Source organism: Solanum verrucosum, unplaced genomic scaffold (assembly GCF_900185275.1).
Source record: "Solanum verrucosum unplaced genomic scaffold, falcon-dt-bn FXZP01000147.1, whole genome shotgun sequence".
In the NCBI taxonomy this organism is placed as follows: Eukaryota; Viridiplantae; Streptophyta; class Magnoliopsida; order Solanales; family Solanaceae; genus Solanum; species Solanum verrucosum.
The window spans coordinates 1,377,303-1,400,886 of record NW_026020343.1 but is presented as its reverse complement, the minus strand read 5'-3'; the positions used below and the strand labels follow the sequence as shown (position 1 = coordinate 1,400,886).

At 35.9% G+C, this 23,584-nt stretch overlaps 1 pseudogene; it reads right to left on the bottom strand.

Moving 5' to 3' along the window:
* LOC125837445 (gibberellin 20 oxidase 1-like) overlaps positions 1–20,141 on the bottom strand; it is a 67,111-nt pseudogene extending 46,970 nt beyond the window's left edge.
* Positions 20,142–23,584: the final 3,443 nt, after the last annotated feature.

The window sequence follows — 23,584 nt, the reverse complement described above, 5'->3', positions numbered from 1 at the left end:
GTACTCATGAACACTCATACACTCCTATTTAAGATTAAGAAATTCTCTTACCTTGCTTCCCTCAGCTCGCTGGGAAAGAAGCAACCTAAGAAGGCAATTTAAAAAACAACCCAACTTACAAGTGGTGCCCCTTCAGCCCTGCTCTTCTTCCATTGGTCGTACCAAATACTAGCAACACACTTGAGTTGGTATGAAGCTAACTCCACACGCTCAACATCGGCAACACACATAACCTCAAACACCTTCTACAATTCCTCTACCAAGTTCTCTAGATCTTCACTGATATTCGACCCTGTGAACGCTGGGGGATTCATCATAAAAAACTCACGTATTCTGGATGTATCAGCAATATCTTTACGAATCCCTCTTTGTTGACCAACTTGATTGTCCACAACCTGAGTTAGCATTTGAATAACATTATTAAACTAAACATTAGTGACAACTCCTGGAGGGGGTTTCACCTTTGGTTCGTTGGGAACCTGCGGATCTTGAGAATTCACATTCATCCTAGAAAGACATCATCGAACTGCTCTTCATGGAGGCATGATGTTAAAAATATACACGCAAACACAAATTAGTAGGAAACTTTTAAAGGGTTGAACTCTATTGCATGAAAAAAGTAAGAAGAAAGTGAAATGTTTCCTAAATGTCGCAGCATCGATGTGATGCACTTCACACCGATAACAAGACTCTAGAGATATGGCTTCATAGACACCCTAGGTCTCTTGAACTCTGTTCTCTAATATAAAATTTGTCACTCCTTGAGCCTACACCTTGGATGTGGCCGACACACAAGAACCATCGTTGGTCCACAAGCAAACCCTTGGCCTGGCTGACTATTTAGCGGAAGACTTAATCAAGTAAAAATAAGAGCTTCAAATTCAAAGATTAACTCATAAAGTATCAACAATAACTTAACTCAACGTATGTCTTGAAATACTTAAATAAACATAAGGAAACAACTTATAGTCTCAAAACATCACAAGGGAAATAGGGAAAGACTTCTCAACTACTATTGTCCATGAAGCCTCTAAGTACTATGATAAAATTCAGGACAAGACCCTCAATAACTTAATAAAATAGAAATAACAATGTGAAGAACTCCGGTATGCAATGAGGCTCACCAAAGCTAGCTGGAGTGGAAATGGTATCAACGGAGCGCTGGTTGCTAACCCTGAACACATGTATCTACATTATAAATAAGATGTAGGTCGAATGATGTCAGTGCATTGAATGTACAAGTGTGTAAGGGAAAATTGAGACATACCTAAACTGATAACATGGGAAGACAACGCTCACCTCAACTCAAGTCCAATATGAAATCAACAATAAAATATGCAATATTTAAAGCTTTTAAAACAGTAAACATTACCTCAAAATGTATAAAATAATATAAATAAACTCTTTACTCTTAACCGAAAACCATCACTATGAGTTATGTCATGATACAACGTCTCGCCCATGCTACCAGAACTGTCTTATACCTTTCTGTGGTATAGAACCCCTCAACTAAGTGGATCCACTAAGCTCTGCTTAAAAGCAATAAGGAGTCATCTTAAAAGTGTGATTCTTTACCTATGTTGGCTACGTGGTATATGATGAATGTGAGTTTTCTGAACTCATCCCCATATCGATGCTCAATATTACTCCCAATAATATATAAAATCATGCTCAAATGTATAAAGCATAATTCTTTCTCAATTTGAGGTAATTAGTCAATTTATCTGCTTAAAAGAGGTAATACTTTGAAATATCTTTGAACTCATAAACTCATTTAGAAATCGATGTTTCTCTCTTTTAAATGTAAAATTGTTACACATGGGAATACTTAGTTCCCTTATACTAATTTTGGAACATGACATACACTATTCTCATTCTCATACTCGTTTACTCAAGATTTAGTTCAAAACTATAGTTAATTGCAAAAGAGTTCTCAAATTTGACTCAAATTGACCTCTTGAACTTTATTCTTAACTCTACTTTAATTTGAAATGTAAATTATGAGATCTGATTAGGATATACAAGATCTCACAAGAATTAATTAAGACTTTAAGAGTTAATATCAAGAAGAGAACAAAGACACGATTTGAAAGAACCTATACGGGACAAAGGACGGAGAAGAAAAGAGCCTGATGAGCTTGGCGCCCAAGTACTGGGGGCACTTTGTGGTGCGCTGTAGGCGCAGGGAGCCAGCCCCAAAGCTGAAGTACCCAGGCCCTGGCGCTTTGATGGCATGCTGTCCCACCCTAAAGCCCAAATATTTGATGAACTTTCTTGCTAAATCTCGGGTCCTAACAAATATAGAATCGAGTAGTTTTTTCCGAACCATCTTTGATTTGCTAAACCAATACAAATTAAATGAAATTTCACACAAATTCTATCAAGAAACATCACCTCAAGAACTCAAAACCTCCATTGTTAAAGAATGAAACTAATACTCAAGAACTAGTAAAAAATGTCATTATAAACAATTTCATGTACGAATTCATGGATGAAATAACATGTATGGCATGAGGACGAACAAGTTCATCACTATGGGAAGTCTCACATACCTGGAAAGAACATAGTTCTTGGCGAAATCCTCAGTTCTTGAAAGAACGCTTGAAACCCTTCTCTTTTCTTCTCTTAAAACTTTCTCTCAAATCCCTAAGTGTTTTGGAATGTCAAATATTAACATAGCATCTAATTAGAACTTTAACTTGTGTGAGAAAAAGTCGTTAATCCTAGTGGGGTAAAAAAAAGACCAAATTTTTCTTCCCTCAAATGGATGAAAAACCTTAACTAGAGAAGCTTTACTCAAAGAGGAATAACTTCTTACTCGAAGCTTAGAATTTAGAAAACTTGGTGGCGTTGGAAATAGGACGTAGAAAACATCAATTTGATAGGTCATGGGACTTCTAATTCTTTATGTTCTAAAGTATATGGTCATTTGAAGTTGACCCAAACCTATGAACTGAAGTTTAACTTGAACGACCCTTTAGTTAGTTCTTTCAAAGTAAGAGATGTAATAGTTATGGCCTACTATTTGTATTCAGACTTCATATTATGGAATGTTATGCATTTAGTTCGAGCTATAATCAGAAGGAAGGGAACCTATTTTCTTAAAAGACTATGGTACAATTTGCAACAGGTTGGTAAATATGACATATCATTTAGCTACCAAAAAGACCTCCATTTGTAGCATTTGGTTGGGTATGTCATGCATTTCAATCTCTATATATGTATTTATGCCATATGGTTACACGATCATATCATACATATTTGATTACTATGAGGTTAGATGTCACTTGCAATGATCTCCGAGTTATTTTTGTGGTTATGACTCCTATTCATCATTTAGGGCTTTCCTGTAGTGACTACAAGTCACTGGGAATGAGAGTTTGGTCACATAGTCGTTCTTTTGGCTTATATGTGAATTTTAGCATTTTAGAGCTTTTGAACCTTGAACAATCATTTTTTATCAACAGTTCAAGAAACTGACCTCAAAATCCAATTTTAATAATTTCATCAGCTTTAAGAGGGTCATGTTAGGCCAGTAGCATAGAGGGAAAAACTCCTGATTCTTTTAGTACAAGTCTATGTGATTAGGCGTTTTAAGTTTTAAGTTTTAAGTTAAGGCCTAAGTTTGACTTTAGTCAACATTTTGATTCAACAAGCTCATATGAGAATTCTCACAATAGGGTTAGCTTCGTAATGTTGAGTTTTGTCTAGAACAACCTTTGTTTTGATCCCGAGGCTTATTAGCATCGATTCTGAGCCCTCTTATAGATTTTGGTTTAAAAATAGAGTTCGGGGGTGAAACCCACATTTTGCCAAGATGACCTCGAATGGGAAATTTACTGCTCCATTGAGTTTGGAATATTAAATTTGGTAAGGTTACATATTTTTTTTGCTTGAATAGGGTTCCGAATGAATTCAGAACTCCCCGTTGGATATTTGAAACTTGCCAAATGAGATGATATGCATCAGCTGGTGTAGGCCTTCATGTTCGCAGACCCTTGGCCACGTTTGTGGAGGTCACTTAACCTAAGGGTCCTATTTGCAGAGCCCTAACCCAATCACAGAGGGTCACATCCGCATAGCCGATGGCGCATTCCTGAAGGCTCGTCGTGTTCGCAATGAGGACTTTGAGGCAACTTTGGTCCCATGTTTGAATTGTCGATTTCTCCCTCATCTGAGCTTCTATTTTAGTGATTCAAAGTCCTCTATGTTTTTTAGGAGCATGACTACGTGGGTTGGTGATCGAGAGTTGTTGAAGAATCCTTGTTTAAGGAGATTTTGGGTGTGTACATGCTTCCTTAACTTTGTTTTCTTGTTAAATTTCATGATTGTTGCTTTTGCTGTTTCGAGCCTCAGATTATGTTCAATTTTGGAACACAAGTTCGAGGCATAGTTTAGGACCTCTTGACGGAGTCACTTTCAGAGATTCTAGCATGGGTCCCACAATTTCCATTTCACTCCAAAATTGGCCTATTTTAATTTTTTGTTATTTTTGTGTCTAAGTGACCGTACTAATATTTTGATCTTATTTTTTATTGTGTGGAGGTGCTTAGAGACTGTTCATAAAGGTAATACTCTGTCCTTTTGATTTGGAACACGCGTGGTCTGCCTATATGTAGGCTACAACTTCCTTTCTATTTTGATTAATTCTGAATGTGTGAATTCATGATGGTTAGTGTGAATTGGAGATATGTACCTCATTATATCTACTTTTCTTCTTAAAACCAATGTTCTAGGATTTATTGATATTATTTTGATGGTAGTACAATGTTAGTTGGCCTGATAAATGTGTTGTTGCATGTTGTTGTGAACTACTTGTGTTTTTACTTATTATTTGGAGCATGTTCGGCATTAGCCTAGGATAGACTAGTGTTGCGTTAGACTCGCGAGCCTCGTAGCTTAATGATATCTCAAATGTCATTTTGGATGGACTAGGTCCTTGTAGGCTAGAATAGCAGACTTGGGTCTGATAGTATTAACCTTAGTTTAGGCATTTTCCTAGCTTTCTAGCCTTTCTCTCTTATCTCCCTATTTCTACAACTCTGATGCATTACCAGAGGTTGAGTACTTTATTGGGATTGGAGTACCCCAGGCTTTGAGGCTTTTGTGATGTGTTTGAGAGTGTACGATGATCCACGGTGGCTTGGAGCCTATTTGAGATCCTCTACAAAGTTGACTTACCCCCGGGTCACTCCTGCTAGCTAGGCTGCTTACGCCCCTAGGAGTGAATTGTCTGGCAGGGTGTCCTAGATTGATTATAACTCTTGCTAGCTGGGCTAGTAGTTGACTGGTTCTTGGTTACATGGTTATTTAGACTGGGAGCCCGACTGATGTTCTTGGATTCGAATTTGGGTTACTTTTCATTTTTTAGTCTTAGTTATTTAGTGTACATGTCGAGCTTATAGGGGTCCGTTCGGGTTTTATTTTAACTTGCGCACGAGTGTACCTATTGGGCTTATGGGAGTCTAGTTAGGTTTAGTTTAGTTGTACTTAGATTTTTTTTTAGGTATGTTTGTGTGGTTCATTACATATCCGTTTTGACCTCTGTTTGTGTCTAAATTCTCTTTTGTCAGATTAGTTTTATCTTTCCTGGTCAGCCGCCTTTGATACTTACAGAGTACATTTGTTTTGGTACTTATGCTACACTCTACATCTTTTCGTGATGCATGTTTTAGTAGCATCTCCCAGCATTTATTGATCGTGCCATCTTTTGTAGCTTGTGGATATCGGAGACAGGTTGAGCACTTGGCATCCTGGACCAACTTGTCTCCTTCCCTATTTATGTTAGATAGACTTTTACCGTTGAGATGGCTTGTTCTGTTCCACTTATGGGACTTGCATTTGTTCATATTAGAAAACTTTGTACTTGTGACTTCCAAGTTCTAGGATGGCTTCCATTGTATATTGTTGGAATTAGCAATGAACTTCATCGTTAACCTTTTTAAAATTGTTCGTAGGTAAGAAAATTTTATAATAAATTGTCACTAAATAAAATTATAAATATATTTTGTTGTGTAGTCGATCGCTAATTTGTATTTTTAGTCGGTTCTTATGTAAACAAGACACTTTAGAAGAGCTTGAAGTAGCTGCAACAAAAGATTCGAAAGAAGACAAATCCTTTTTTGAAGAGTCTTGATGAACATCTGCACTATGTTGAGACACAGTGTAATATAGATCTTGTCTAACTCGCTCTCCCTTTTTCATCAGTACCTTTATTAGCTCTGCTTCTCCTGAAGTCTTTTACCATGGACTTGGAAACCTTGCTTTCTTTTCTTTCTTACAACGTTATCACATATATCTCCTATAATATCTTGGCGGGAGGGGGGGGGGAGGTTGTATGTTAGGATTCTAGCATTCACTCTATATCCTCTTAATAAAGTCTTTAATGTCAAATCAAAAGAATGGCTTTCTGAATTTTTTGCTAAAGCCAAATCATTCAATGAATAAATCTTTAGTTGCTTCAATTTATTTTAATCTCTAACCTTTTCTTATCCTTTGTTCGATAAACCAGTGCCGCCAATGGGAAAGTCATCATAATGTATATCATGTCTACTACACTTTTTAACTGTAGAACTATCCAAATCTGTCTCAATTAAATTCCTCATCTTAAATTTTGTCATACATACAAAATATGTCACATAGAGTTAAGAGAAGTTCAAGGATTTTATACAATTCTCAAGGGATATTTTCTTCTCATTTTGTTTACATCTCTACTTCTTTACACTTGAGCTACTTGGTAGGCCCACCGGTTGATGGCAATTTTTATACGTGGGAGAATTAGCAGTAACGTTTGAGCTTATACTAATTGGGGTTTCCTGATGGTTTGTTTTGACATTGTTTATTGACACTAGCTAAACATTCCTGTTTGGTTGCAGTTTAAGATAAATAATTTTTAACGACATTTTGTCGGAGGTAGATAGTGTTTATGTTTTATAGGCTCAACTAAACCCAGATTTTCATTATGAAACACAAATATATACGTGAAAAAAACTAAAACAATTTGAAATGTAGAATGAGATTAGCATTAGAAGTCTTAAAGATTTAGAGGCTGAACTGATCTAGTTTAAATCTTAAATACATCTACGCATGATGTAATTATTCCGAGTTTCAATTTCTAGTAAGAAATCATGAACAATTTATAATGAGAAACTTCTAAAGCCCCATAGAACACTCCATGTTTTGATTTTTCAGAAAACAAAACAATAACTTGCAGTACATTTTGTAGGATAAAATAACTTAGAAGGATACTTGAGTTGTAGAAGAAAAAACATATTTTTCTAATATCATACTCCACTAAATTTACCAAAAATTTAAGGGCATTTTTGGAGTAGAAGATTTATTTAAAGTAATATGAAAAGAAAAACTTTGAAATAATTTTGAATAAGAGAGTTATAAATCGCTCTATGGTTTATAACAACGGGCATTGGAGATGAGATTAGCATCAACTCTGTGGTTTACTACAATAAAGAAACCATGACTCTTGGACGCTTCACCAACAAACCTAGATGCTTGTTTGGCCACGACAGGGTCACCAGAAAAGAAAGCCCTTGTTAATAAGGGGAACATGAAGTTCTTGTGCTACAACACCAGGTTTCTTGTCATCCGGCTATATATATTGTGTGGGAATGTTGGAATCATTTTTAATATGGGATGCATCAAAAATCAATGGTTTTTCCTCACCAAGTACATGTGATTTTCCATTTGTGATTATACTATCAGTGGTGTTTGTAAGCAAGAGTTTTATTTTTCTTTCTTGTGCAATACATCACAATGGGAAAAGGAAGTGGAAGTAGTTCATTGTGAGGAGCGAAAATGAAGGATTTATATAGGGCTTAATAATTCTTAAAATTTGGATAGCAGTTCATATGTTGTTTTAATCAGATTTTAAAAAAGGAAATACTTTCAAAGATATTTTTGACCATAGTTTTTGAAAAAATTATGTAAGAAGTTCTTAAGTATCAAAAACGGGTCCAAAGAGTTTGCTGAGAAGGGCTTAATAGTGCTTATATTTGTGGCCAGAGAGTTTTTATTTATTTTGAAATCAAATTTTTAAAAAGGAAATATTTTTAAAGATATGTTTAACCATAGATTTCTAATAAGATTTTGAAATTTTTTCCTTAAAAGGGTTTTGAAGTATAAAAAACGGGTCCAAACAGTTTTCTAAGAATGGCTTAGTAATGCTTTAAAATGGGGTATACTTTTGTTACAGAATGTACATAGATATATCTACACATAATATAGCATAATCATAGGTAGAGATATTTAAAGAATCTTTCCAATTGATTTTTCTTAGATAGATTTCCTTATATACCTACAAATAACTTTTTTTCTTAAAATAATACTACAGTAAAACCTTACTAAATTAATATAGGTGAGACTACAAAATATTATTAATTTGTAGATGCATTATTTAATAGATAAATTGTATTTATTAATTTAAAGAGTGTTTTGAGATTCAATAAAAGTTAATTTTGATTACAATAAAATTATTGTATCTTAATAATTTATGTATCATATTTATTTAATTTACATAAAAATAATAATTTATGATACATAAGGTACAATCAATACATCAAAACATTATATCTTATTAAATTATGTATCCTATTTATTAAATTCATATGAAAAAAATACATTCATTATAAATAATATACAATGTATGTATATGGTTCATTGGAATAATTTTTTGTTAGATGAGTCATTGTAAAATAAATTGAAGAATTCAATGATTTATAAATGTCAACTCCACTTCCACGTGGAAGTGGAGGGAGTGGACAACCATTATAGTTCATGTGATGACACCAACTGGGCAAAACATTAAATGTTGTACCTTTTTACTTCAAATTAACTAACATATATTATGATATATATAGGCTGCCACATATAAATTTTAATCAATTTTGGCTTTACTAGGTAAAGTTTTCAATTGCTATAAACATGTTTCAATTTTCTTTACCAAATAATGTTTTCCATGGTTGTAGAGATATATGTGCAAACTATGTTGATCAACAGTTGTGGAAATAAAATATTTTGAGATTATAATTCATCACTAAAAGAAAACCGATAATCTACATCAAGTTATTCAAGCCCATATTTAGGGTATGTTAAGGAAAAATTCCTTTTTTCATATCGAACAAATTCAAAAAAGTTATAAATCATCAAATAAGTAATATTTAATATTCTATTGCTAGAAAAACCCAATGTGAAGGGCATTGAGAAGTCAACTAATTTTATTCCTTGATTGTTATCATATTGTTCTCATACCTTATCATTTTGAAGTGTATTTCATGGTAAAGCTATCATCCATCAAGTTTATTATTCCTTATGTCTATTAGCGAGCTATTGTCCTAAGATTAAGGCTGAAATGTTGGAGAATTATTATGTTATATCCAAGGGAGTTGCTAAGCCATTATTTCTTGTCAGAAGCTTTTACAAAATTGTTATTTAAAAATGATAATATTATTAAATCTTATACTCTATTCATTTTGGTATATTCTTGTCAAGAAGCTTATTTCTAAAATGGATCATACTATTACCGATTGAAGTCGTTCATATAAATTAAGTTAAGTATGTCAGTCACCTTTCGTGTTCCGAAATAGTTAATTTGATAAGTTGAAGTCAAGTCAAAAGCTTCCAGTCTATTATAAATTTTGTTGGCCTAAATTGTTTTCTGTGAGTTAAATAAAGTCATGACCAGATTCATTAAGTAGCTTAAAATCTTTATGAACATCCTCAAGTTCAAGTTACCTCTCCAAATTTGATTTAAGTATTTTAAAATCCTATGGGGTTCTATGATTCGTTTGCATGTTATACACAAGTGATTATGAGATTTTGATAACGAGAGCACGCAAGAGCTATGATTGGCAAAGTTTTTGTTATGACTTACTATGTGCATTCATAGTTCATATCATGGCTTGTTGTGCATTTACATCGAGCTACAATTGGAGGGAAGGGGGCCTATTTTCCCAAAAGACTATGTATATGGTATAGTTTGCCATATGTTGGCAAATATGATACCAGTTAGTTCTTGGAAAGACCTCCATTTCTAGGAATATTGTTATGTATGTCATGCATTTGCATCTGTATAAATGTATTCATGACATATGATTACACGAGCATATCATATATATTTGATTAGTATGAGGTCAAATGTCAACTGTAATGACGTTCAAGTTATTTTTGTGCTTACGCCTCATCTTCATCATTTAGAGCTTTCCTGTAGTGACTACAAGTCATAGGGAATGGCAGTTTGGTTACCTAGTCGTTCGTTTGGTTTTTGTGCGAATTTTAGCATTTTGGAACTTTTGAACCTTGAACGGTCATTTTCTATCAGAAGTCCAATAAAACTACCTAAGATTCCAATTCTGACAATTCCGTCTGTATCAAGAGGGTAATTTTAGGCTAGTAGCATAGTCGACAAAACTCTTAATGCTTTCCATGTGAGTCTATGCGCTTAGGCGTTTTAACTTTTAAGTTAAGGCATAAGTTTGACTTTAGTAAACAGTCTGAGTAAAGGATCTCAGATTAGAATTCTTTCAGCACGGTCAGCTCTTGAATGTTGAGTTTGGTCTAGAACGTCCATTCATTTTGATTCCGAGGCTTCCAGGCATCTTATTCCAAGCCCCTTGTGGATTTTGGTTTAATATAGTTTTGGGGTGGGACCCATTTATTCTCGAGATGACCTTGAATGATAATTTGTACTACTACATTGAGTTTGGAATATCAAATTTCGTAGGGGTTGCAGATCTTGTTTTCATGCACGGGGTTTTGAATGAATTTCGAACACCCTATCGAGGATTTCAAACCTGCCAAGATAGCTGAAATGCATCAGTTGGGGTAGGCCTTCATGTTCGCAGGCCTTTGGCCACGTTCGTGGAGGTTAATTTACCTGAGGGACATATTTGCAGAGCCTTGATCCAATCACGGAGTGTCACATTCGCAGAGGCATTGTCGTGTTTGCATGGATTCGGTTCACCTCTAGACACATTGATGGGGCCCTCACAACATTCGCGAGGGCAGTGTTCGTGGAGGCTCGCCACGTTCATGAAGAGGGGTACGAGTCAACTTTGGTCCCAAGTTTGAATTGTCAATTTCTCCCTCATCAGAGCTTCGATTTCAGTGATTCAAAGTCCTATGTGTTCATTCAGAGCGTGTCTACATGGGTTAGTGATTGGGATTTGTTGAAGAATATCCATTTGAGGTGATTTTGGGTGTGTAGGGCTGCCTTATATTGGTTTTCTTGCTAAATTTCATGATTGTTGCTTTTGCTATTTCGGTTCTCTGATTGTCTTTAATATGGGAACACAAGTTTGATGCATATTTTAGGACCGCTTGATGGACTCAATTTCATAGATTCTAGAGTGGGTCCCACAATTCCTGTTTCACTCAAAAATTGGCCCTTTTTTGATTTATGTGTTTTTTGTGTCTAAATGACCGTACTAACATTCTGATCCTAATTTCTATAGTGTGACAGTATTTAAAGACCGTTCCTAAAGTAAAAGCTCTGGCCTCTTGATTTAGAGTGTGGGCGGTCGGCCTATTAGTAGGCTATAGTTCCTATCTATTTAGATTGAGCCTGAATGTGTGAATTCATGATGATTAGTTTGAATTGGGGGCGGGTGTTTAGTTATCCCTATTTTTCTCCTTAGAAACCATGTTCTAGTATTTATTGATAGTGTTTCGATGATAGTACGATGTTAGTGGGTTGATATATGTGTTGTTGAATTTAGTTGTGACCTACTTGCGCTTTTACTTATTTTTTAGATCATGTTTGGCCTAAGCCTAGGATATACTAGTGTTTCCTTAGACTAGCGAGCCTTTTAGCTTCATTGCATCTTCGATGTTGTTTTGGATATACTTGGTCTTTGTAGAATGGAATAGCAAACTTGGGTCTGATAGTATAATCCTTAGTTTAGGCATTTGCGTAGCTTCCTAGACTTTCTATCTTTTCTCCCTATTTCTGCGACTTTGATACATATTGAAGGTTGTGAACCTTCTTGGGATTAGAATACCCAAGGCATGGAGACTTTTGTGCTGTCTTAGAGAGTGGACAACGATCCATGGTGGCTTGGAGTGTAATTGAGATCCCTTGTGGAGTTAACACATCCGGGGGTCAGTCTTCCTAGCTAGTGGCTTTTGACCCCACGAGTGGACTTTCTGGCTAAGCGGCCTTTATAGCTGAGATCATCTAGGAAGTCGACATGCTCCATGGTCACTCTTTCTAGATTGGATCCTTACACCTTTTAGAGTGGACTCTCACGCTGGGCGGCTGGGATTGATCCTCACTCTTGCCACCTGGGTTGGGAGTTAACCGGTTCATGGTTATGTGGTTATTCAGACTTGGATCCCGGCTGATGTTTTTGGATTCGAATTTGGGTAACTTATCATTTTTATAGTCTTATCTATTATGTGTACCTGTCGGGCTTATGGGGTCTGTTCGGGTTATATGCAAACTTGTGCACAACTGTACCTTTTGGGCTTATGGGAGTGTAGTTAGGTTTAGTTTATATATACTTAGATTTACTTTAGGTATGCTCGTGTGCTTCTTTTCATATCTGTTTTCACCTATGTTTGTGTCTAAATTCTCTCTTTTGAGATTGTTCTTACCTTTTCGGCACAGTTGGCCTTTGATGCCTACTGAGTATCTTTGTTTTGGTACTTATACTACACTCTACATATTTTCGTGATGCAGGTCCTAGTAGTAGCCACCAGTGGTGATTAATCATGCTATCTTTTGCAGCTTGTGGATATCGGAGACATGGTGAGCATTGGGCCTCTTGGACCAACATTTTCCCTTCTCTATATATATTAGCTAGTCTTTTGGCTTTGAGATGGCTCATTTTGGTCAACTTATATGACTTGCATTTGTTAACATTAGAGAACTCTGTACTCGTGACTTTCAGGTTCTTGGATTGGTTCCATTGTATATAGTTCGAATTAGCACCGAACTTCGTCATTAACCTTTGTTAAATAGTTCATAGGTAACAAAATTTTATTATAATTTGTGACTAAATAAGATTAGACATAAATTTTGTTGTTTAGCTATAAAATTTATTGATCGCTAATTTCAATTTTTTAGTCGGTCCTTGAATGAACAAGACACTTTAGAAGAGCTTGAAGTGGCTACAATAGAAAGTTGCAAAGTACACGAATTCCTTTTTGAAGAATTTTGATCAACATCTGCACTATGCTGAGACAGTGGAATCTAGATCTTGTCTAACTCGCTCACCCTTTTCCATCAGACCCTTCATTAGCTCTTCTTCAGCTGAAGTCTTTTCCCATGAGCTTGGAGACCTTTCTTTCTTTTCTTTCTTAGAGTGTTATCACATATCTCTTCTATAATATGTGGGGAAAGGTTGTGTCTTAGAAATTTGACATTCATTCTATTTCCTCTTAAGGGTGTCTTTAATGTAACATCCAAAGAATGACTTTCTAAATTTGTTTGCTAAAACCAAATCTTTCAATGACTTGATCTTTAGTTGCTTCTATTTATATTTATCACTAACATTTTCTTATTCACAGTTTCATAAACCAGTGCCCCCCAATGGGATCGTCATGATAATTTACATCATCTCTTCTACACTTTTGAACTATAGAACTATCCAGCTATGTCCCACCTAAGTTCCTCATCTTTGAATTTTTTGTACATACATTTCACATAGAGTTAAGAGAAATATAAGGAATTTATAAAGTTCAAATCATGATAGATTAAGATATACCGCCATTAGGATAATTCTCAAGCGATATTCTCTTCTTATTACGTCTCTACTTCTCTACAATTGAGCCATTTGGTAGGCCCGCCATTTTTATCAGTGGGATAATAAGTAGTAAAGTTCGAGCTTTCGCTAATTAGGTTCCCTCATGGTTTGTTTTCCCATTGTTTGATGACACTAGCTAAATCTTCTTGTTTGGTTGCAGTTTGAGATAAATAATTTTTAACGACATGTTATCATAGGCAGATAGTGCATATGTTCTATATGTCCAACTAAACCCAGTATTTTCAACAAGAAACACAAATATATATGTGAAAAGCAACTAAAACTATTAAAAGATTAAAAAAAAATCTAATTGTGATCACATAATTTCAAATGTACAATGATATTAGCATCAAGAATCTTAAAGACTTAAAGGTTGAACTGATCTAGTTTGAATCTCAAATCTTAAATCCGTCTACGCATGATGTCATAATTCAGAATTTCAATTTATAGTAAGCAATCATAAAAAAAATATAATAAGAAACTTCTAAATCCCACAAAACACTCCATCTTTTGATTTTTCAGACAACGAAATGATAACTTTTAGTATATCTTGTATGGTAAACTAACTTAGCAGGATACTCGAGTTTTAGGAAAAACTATTGTTCTTATGTCATACTCTAAGAAATTTGTGCTATAACCCTCCAGGTCATTTTTCCCTGAATGCCTTCTTTTCATCGTTTAGAGCGCTCCTATAAACCCTAAGTCATTGATGAGTTTCTGGTACTGACTGTTCGATCGCTTGTTCATTCATTTGGGTTTTATTCCCATTCCCATGTTTTAGGGATTTTGAAATATGAATAGTTGACTTTAGTAAAAACGTCAGGTAAACAACCTCCGAATGAAATTCTGATGGTTCCATCAAATCTGGAATGGTCATTTTAGGCTAGTGGCATGGTTGGCTTGAATCCTGAGGCTTTCGGTGTGAGTTGCTATTAGGCATTTTTGCTTTTAAGCTTTGGCCTAAGTTTTACCTTGGTCAACATTCTTCGTAAATGTGCTTAGATTCAAATTCTGTCACCGCGGTTAGCTCTGGAACCTCGACTTCGATCTAGAAGGACATTTAGTTCAGGGCCTAAGGCTTATGGTGTTAGTTTGAGCACTTAGATGAGATGTTGGAAAACTTAAAGGCCTAGAGTTTACTTTGGTTAACATTCGGAGAATTAGTTATCGTATGAGAATTATGTCAGCACCATCAGCTCCGGAATGTTGAATTTGATCTATTAGGACCTTTCATTTGGGTATTAAGATCTTCTTTTTGATTTTTGGGTGTTTAGGTGAAAAGTTGAGTTTTAGGCCTAATGGGTCCTGGTTTTTATGTCATAACAATCTATTTACGGAAACCTATAAATTCCATTGAGTCCGTAATATCAAATTTAGTGGGGTACCATAGTTGGTTTATTTTTATCCGGTCCCGAATTAATCCCGAGGGTCCATTCGGCGACTTTGAAAAAATTTGAAAAAATCTGATATCTAGTGCAAAATCTTAACGACCAGAAAATGTTCATTTTAGCAACTAGATCTGCCATTAATTTAAGCAGAAAAGCAGCATTCAACCCTCATTTTTTAATGAGATTTCTATCTCATTTTAGCTCTATTTTGGGTGATTCAATGGATGGGTTGCTCGAAATGGCTTGGCTGATGTTGGACGTAATCAAGGTCACAACTTCAAATCAAGTGTCAACGATCGTGTGCAGTAATATAACCCAACCGAATGGATTGGGGTCGAGTCCCAACGGAGCGGTTATTTGTCAAGAATCAAATAGAAAAGTAAAATTTATCTCTAATCAATCATAGCTATAAATATTAACGAATAAAAACCAACTAAATCTAAAGGTGACACGAATGTCAATTATCAATTGGGGGTTTGTATTCAACTAAGAAACAAAAAAAACAGCACAAATAAAAATATACGAAATTGGGAGACGTGATTCTTGGGATTTGATAGGAATATGGGATAAAATAAACAATCGGATAAATGCTATTGATAGTAAATCGCTGAACATTTGTAACTAAGCTAGAGTTTAGTGGGGGTAAATTTTCTCTCGAACAACTTACCCCGAATCAACTCAGTTTCCCTCGAACACCGAGTTGCAGAAATTAAGCACATCCTTTGCCTTAGCCTATTCACTCTCTCAAGCTGAATGTGTGGAAGAAGGCCTAGGATTCACTCTCTCGAGACGAACCCACGACGACCCAATAACCACAGGCTATCGATTTAGTAGTCTTGGTTTTAAAACCTATCTCTCAAGCAAGCCAAAAACACGAAGATGAAATCATATTTGCAACTACAATTCCATTAAGTTCAAGCACATCTACTAAGTGAAATCACAATTAAATTGCAAATAGACTATCAATGAGCAATATCCAACAGTAAATTTAACCGATATTCACAAAATCACACCCCAAGAATTGGGCTTTTAGCTAGACATCAAAAAGAGATAGAAATCAATACCAAAAAGTGTTTCCATCAAATGGGTACGATAAATAATGTGTTTAAACACGTCAAGGATGAAGATTCTTCAAGACCCACTTCCAATTTCTTGGAGTTGAAAATCTTCAAAACCTTCATGCTCAAGAATAATGTCTCCCGAAAAACTCTAAGAACTACAACTGAAATATTATAACAATTGATTTCTTAATTGTAAAACTTGATAGTAAGCTACATATTTAAATGGGTATTTATAGTTTGCGAAAATTTGTGCTGCGAAGGACCACTCGGCGCAGTTAGTCAGGATCACCGATGGACTCGGCGATCCGCCCTTTGGTCTGGTTTATTGCCTTTCAACTTTTGCCTTCAACATCTTCGCATTTTGAATCATTGGGCTATATGGTGTTGCTTCGCGGATCTGTTGGCGACGCGCCGACTGCTACCTTTCATCGCCAACTTGATCTTTTCCTTCGAGGTTCAGCACATTGCAACTTTGGGCGAGGTCAAGGCCATTCGGCGACTCGCCTAATGCATTAGGCGATCCTCAGGCTTTGATTTCATCGTTCTTTTAGCCGCCTTGTTCCTTTTTTGCTTGATAGCGTCCATGCTGTGTCTCGCAACTCAAATACCTAAAGCATAAGGATTTACATCAATTATTGTGACAACATATGGATTTGAGGATATTTAATTTATCAAAATGAAGCCCTAAATGAGTCCAAATTGTGGACTCATCAACACCCCCAACTTAAACTTTTGCTTGTCTTCAAGTAAAACTAAAGTTCAGCAATTCAAAAGGAATGTCTCAAACTGTGCTACACAAGACTCAAGTTACTCATGCAAGGATCAATTGTGTACTCAAAGACTCAAGTTGTGACACACCATTATTAAAGAATCTGAAGCTCACTATACTTTCTTCACATGCAATTTCAAGCTCAACAAAGGAAATCAAATAACCTCACAAAAATAATGATTCCATGTTTACACACAATGGTTCAACAATTTAATGTTTCGGATTCAAGGTCAACACTCACACTCACATAGATAAACACAATGCATGATTTCACCCATAGATTTGCCCTTATTTTCGAATTGATAATTGTTAAAGATCACTCAAGATCAAAAAGGTATTTTCAAGGCTTATAATGGAGCTGAGTGCAAAGGTATGGTCATTTAGGCTCAGTGACTTTGATCCTCATGAAATGTGGTGCTCACAACACTTCCTTCTTTTTTCCTCATCAAATTCATTCGTGCTCACTTTCAATGGTTTGTTGGAGACCCCACTTAATTTTGTATTTTCATATTTTATTTCACAACTTTTTCTTTTTTCATCTCTCTCTATTTTTGTATTCCATTTTTCTCACACATGGAGAGAAGGGAGTTTTCTTGCACTTGTTGATTTGCCTTCTCTTTTCACCACAACGTAAACTTAGGCTTTTGGCCTAAGTTGGCTATTCAATCAACCACATATTAAGAGGATTATAGGTAGTGGGTTTAGAAAGGTCATGTTTTCATCAAGTTTCTTCCAAAGAAGGATAAGGCTCAAGGGTTGTTCAAAAGAGATTCACACAGGCTAAAAAGGTTGGCCACAGAAGAGGTATATGTCAAATTGTTTCACACTCTTCAAAATTGCATAAGATCATATCAAGAGATAGCCTTACTTAGTCGACCGGACCAACGGAGCAAATTCTAGGTGTTATCATGTATGGTTCACAGCAAGCTCATCACACAAGGCATCAACACCAAAGTCAAACAAGACTTCACACTTTCGCTAGTGTGCAACGTTCATCAAAACAAAATCAATTTGATACTTGGCTAGTCACAACGAGATGCAAAGAGTTCACATATTGTCTATGTAACTTCACTTGGTCTCATCGTAGCCGCATATTCACGTTCATTCGATTATGAGCACAATTTGAGTCATCGATATTGATCAAAATCAAGACCCAAATTCGCTAAAGAACAGCCTACAGCACGTACAAGAGGTGGCAAATTTTTTGGAAGGGTCAAAAATCATTTACAATTAAAAGCAAAAGGAGCCACAAGCTCAAACATCCACAAGAAGTAGTGTATAACACACGTTTGATGCATATTTTAGGACCGCATGATGGATTCAATTTCATACATTCTAGAGCGTGTCCCACAATTCCTGTTTCACTCAAAAATTGGCCCATTTTTGTTTTATGTGATTTTTGTGTCTAAATGACCGTACTAACATTTTGATCTTAATTTCTATAGTGTGGCAGTATTTAAAGAAAAATCTTTTTTTTGGGATCAATATCAGCAGTTCATCCAACGATAAACAACACCCGAATTATAGAGTTACGACACAATCAAACCCGAACGAACATAATGTTGAATTTCATCGTACCAGTCTCTACTGGGGGTTATTACTCATTTTTGTACTTGCTTTTTTATTTTACAATTATTTCTTCAATTAATAAAATGAAAGAGAATAAATAAGATTCTCTTAGCTCGTTCGGATTGTTCATAAAGTAAAAGCTCTAGCCTCTTGATTTAGAGCGTGGGCGGTCAGCCTATTGGTAGGCTACTAGTTCCTATCTATTTAGATTGAGCCTGAATTTGTGAATTCATGATGATTAGTATGAATTGGGGGCGGGTGCTTAGTTATCCCTATTTTTCTACTTAGAAACCATGTTCTAGTATTTATTGATATTGTTTCAATGGTAGTACGATGTTAGTGGGTTGATAAATGTGTTGTTGCATTTTGTTGTGACCTACTTGCGCTTTTACTTATTTTTTAGAGCATGTTTGGCCTTAGCCTAGCATAGACTAGTGTTCCCTTAGACTAGCGAGCCTTTTAGCTTCATTGCATCTTCGATGTTGTTTTGGATGGACTTGCTCTTTGTAGAATGGAATAGCAAACTTGGGTCTGATAGTATAATCCTTAGTTTAGGCATTTGCGTAGCTTCTTAGCCTTTCTATCTTTTCTCCCTATTTCTGCGATTTTGATACATTATTAAAGGTTGTGAACTTTCTTGGGATTAGAATACCCAAGGCTTGGAGACTTTTGTGATGTCTTAGAGAGTGGACAAAGATCCACGGTGGCTTGGAGCGTAATTGAGATCCCTCATGGAGTTAACACATCCGGGGGTCACTCTTCCTAGCTAGTGGTTTTTGACCACAAGAGTGGACTTTCTGGCTGAGCGGCCTTTATATCTGAGATCCTCTAGGAAGTCGACATGCTCCCAGGTCACTCTTTCTAGATTGGATCCTTACACCTCTTAGAGTGGACTCTCACGTTGGGTGGCTTGGATTGATCCTCACTCTTTCGACCTAGGTTGGGTGTTAACCGGTTTTTCGTTACGTGGTTATACAGACTTGGATCCCGGCTGATATTTTTGGATTCGAATTTGGGTTACTTTTCATTTTTATAGTCTTATCTAATATGTGTACATGTCGGGCTTATGGGGTTTGTTCGGGTTATATGCAAACTTGCGCACATCTGTACCTTTTGGGCTTATGGGAGTCTAGTTAGGTTTATTTTATGTATACTTAGATTTACTTTAGGTATGCTCGTGTGCTTCTTTTCATATCTGTTTTCACCTCTGTTTGTGTCTAAATTCTCTCTTTTTAGGTTGTTCTTACCTTTTTGGCGCAGTTGGCCTTTGATGCTTACTGAGTATCTTTGTTTTGGTACTTGTACTACACTCTACATCTTTTGGTAATGCAGGTCCTATTACTAGCCACCCGTGGTGATTGATCATGCTATCTTTTGCAGCTTGTGGATAGCGGAGACATGGTGAGCATTGGGCATCTTGGACCAACCTTTTATCTTCTCTATATACGTTAGCTAGTCTTTTGGCTTTGAGATGGCTTTTTTTGTTCCACTTATATGACTTGCATTTGTTAACATTAGACAACTTTGTATTCGTGACTTTCAGGTTCTGGGATTTGTTCCATTGTATATAGTTTGAATTAGCAGCGAACTTTGCCATTAACCTTTGTTAAATAGTTCATAGGTAACAAAATTTTATTATAATTTGTTACTAAATAATGTTAGACTTAAATTTTATCGTTTAGCTATAAAATTTATCGATCTCTAATTTCAATTTTTTAGTCGGTCCTTATGTGAACAAGAAACTTTAGAAGAGCTTGAAGTGGCTACAATAGAAAGTTGCAAAGTACACGAATTCCTCTTTGAAGAATTTTGATCAGCATCTGCACTATGCTGAGACAGTGGAATCTAGATCTTGTCTAACTCGCTCTCCCTTTTCCATCAGACCCTTCATTAGCTCTTGTTCAACTGAAGTCTTTTACCATGAAGTTGGTGACCTTTCTTTCTTTTATTTCTTAGAGAGTTATCACATATCTCTTCAATAAATTGTGGGGGAGGTTGTGTTTTAGGATTTTGACATTCATTCTATTTCCTCTTAAGGGGGTCTTTAATGTAACATCCAAAGAATGACTTTCTAAATTTTTTGCTAAAACCAAATCTTTCAATGACTCGATCTTTAGTTGCTTCTATTTATATTTATCACTAACACTTTCTTATTCACAATTTCATAAACCAGTGGACCCCAATGCGATCGTCATGATAATTTACATCATCTCTTCTACACTTTTTAACTGTAGAACTATCCAACAATGTCCCACCTAAGTTCCTCATCTTTGAAATTTTTCTACATACATTTCACATAGAGTTAAGAGAAATCTATGGAATTTATAAAGTTCAAATCATGGTAGCTTAAGATATACCGCCATTAGGATAATTCTCAAGCGATCTTCTCTTCTCATTACGTCTCCACTTCTCTACAATTGAGCCACTTGGTACACCCACCAGTTGATGGCCATTTTTATCAGTGGGAGAATAAGTAGTAACGTTCGAGCTTTTGCTAATTAGGTTCCTTGATGGTTTGTTTTCCCATTGTTTGATGACACTAGGTAAATCTTCCTCTTTGGTTGCAGTGTGAGATAAATAATTTTTAACGGCATGCTATCAGAGGCAGATAGTGCATATGTTCTATATGTCCAACTAAACCCAGTATTTTCAATATGAAACACAAATATATATGTGAAAAACAACTAACACTATTAAAAGATAAAAAAAAATGTAATTGTGATCACATAATTTCAAATGTACAATGAGATTAGCATTAAGAATCTTAAAGACTTAAAGGTTGAACTGATCTAGTTTAAATCTGAAATCTTAAATCCGTCTACGCATGATGTCATAATTCAGAGTTTCAATTTCTAGTAAGGAATCATAAAAAAAATATAATAAGAAACTTCTAAATCCCATAAAACACTCCATCTTTTGACTCTTCAGACAACAAAATGATAACTTTTAGTATATCTTGTATGGTAAACTAACTTAGCAAGATACTCGAGTTTTAGAAAAAACTATTGTTCTTATGTCATACTCCAATAAATTTATGTAATAACCCTCCAGGTCATATTTGCCTTAATGCCTTCTTTTCATCATTTAGAGCGCTCCTATAAACCCTAAGTCATTTATGAGTTTCTGGTACTGACTGTTCGATCGCCTGTTCATTCATTTGGGTTTTATGCCCATTCCCCTGTTTTGGAGATTTTGAAACATGAATAGTTGACTTTAGTTAAAACGTCAGGTAAACAATCTCCGAATGAAATTCTTATGGTTCCATCAACTCTGGAATGGTCATTTTAGGCTAGTGGCATGGTTGGCTTGAATCTTTAGGCTTTCGGTGCGAGTTTGTGCTATTAGGCATTTTTGCTTTTAACCTTTGGCCTAAATTTTACCTTGGTCAACATTCTTCGTAAACTTGCTTAGATTTAAATTATGTCACCGCGGTTAGCTCTGGAACCTCGACTTTGATCTAGAAGGACCTTTAGTTCAGGGCCTAAGGCTTGTGGTGTTAGTTTGACGCGGTTAGCTCTGGAACCTCGACTTTGATCTAGAAGGACCTTTAGTTCAGGGCCTAAGCCTTGTAGTGTTAGTTTGAGATCTTAGATGAGATGTTGGAAAACTTAAAGGCCTAGAGTTTACTTTGGTTAACATTCGGAGAATTAGTTATCGTATGAGAATTCTGTCAGCACCATTAGCTCCGGAATATTGAATTTGACCTAATAGGACCTTTCGTTTGGGTATTAAGATCTTCTTTTTGATTTTTGGGTGTTTAGGTGAAAAGTTGAGGTTTAGGCTTAATGGGTCCTGGTTTTTATGTCATAACAATCTTTTTACGGAAACCTAAAAATTCCATTGAGTTCAGATTATCAAATTTAGTGGGGTAGCATATTTGGTTTATTTTTATCCAGTCCCGAATTAATCCCGAGGGTCAGTTCAAAGACTTTGAAAAATATTGAAAAAATCGGATATCTAGTGCAGACTCTTAACGACCAGAAAATGTTCATTTTAGCAACTAGAAGTCCTGTTACCCCAAATCAACTCAGTTTCCCTCGAACACCGAGTTGCAGAAATTAAGCACATCATTTGCCTTAGCCTATTCACTCTCTCAAGCTGAATGTGTGGGAGAAGGCCTAGGATTCACTCTCTTGAGACGAACCCACGACGACCCAATAACCACCGGCTATCGATTTAGTAGTCTTGGTTTTAAAACCTATCTCTCAAGCAAGCCAAAAACACGAAGATGAAATCATATTTGCAACTACAATTCCATTAAGTTCAAACAGATCTACTAAACGAAATCACAATTAAATTGCAAATAGACTATCAATGAGCAATATCCAACAGTAAATTTAACCCATATTCACAAAATCACACCCCAAGAATTGGGCTTTTAGCTAGACATAAAAAAGAGATAGAAATCGATACCAAAAGGTGTTTCCATCAAATGGGTACGATAAATAATGTGTTTAAACATGTCAAGGGTGAAGATTCTTCAAGACCCACTTCCAATTTCTTGGAGTTGAAAATCTTCAAAACCTTCATGCTCAAGAACAATGTCTCCCGAAAAACTCTAAGAACTAAAACTGAAATATTATAACATTTGGTTTCTTAATTGTACAACTTAATACTAAGCTACATATTTAAATGGGTATTTATAGTTTTAGAAAATTTGTGTTGCAAAGGACCACTCGGCGCAGTTAGTCAGGATCACTGATGGACTCGGTGATCCGCCCTTTGGTCTGGTTTATTGCCTTTCAACTTTTGCCTTCAACATCTTCGCATTTTGAATCATTGGGCTATATGGTGTTGCTTCGTGGATCTGTTGGCGACGTGCCGACTGCTCCCTTTCATTGCCAACTTGATCTTTTCCTTCAAGGTACAGCACACTGCAACTTTCGGCGAGGTTAAGGCCATTCGGCGACTCGCCTAATGCATTAGGCGATCCTCAGAACTTCATTTCTTCGTTATTTCAGCCGCCTTGTTCCTTTTTTGCTTGATAGCGCCCATGCTTTCTCTCTCAACTCAAATACCTGAAACTTAAGGATTTACATC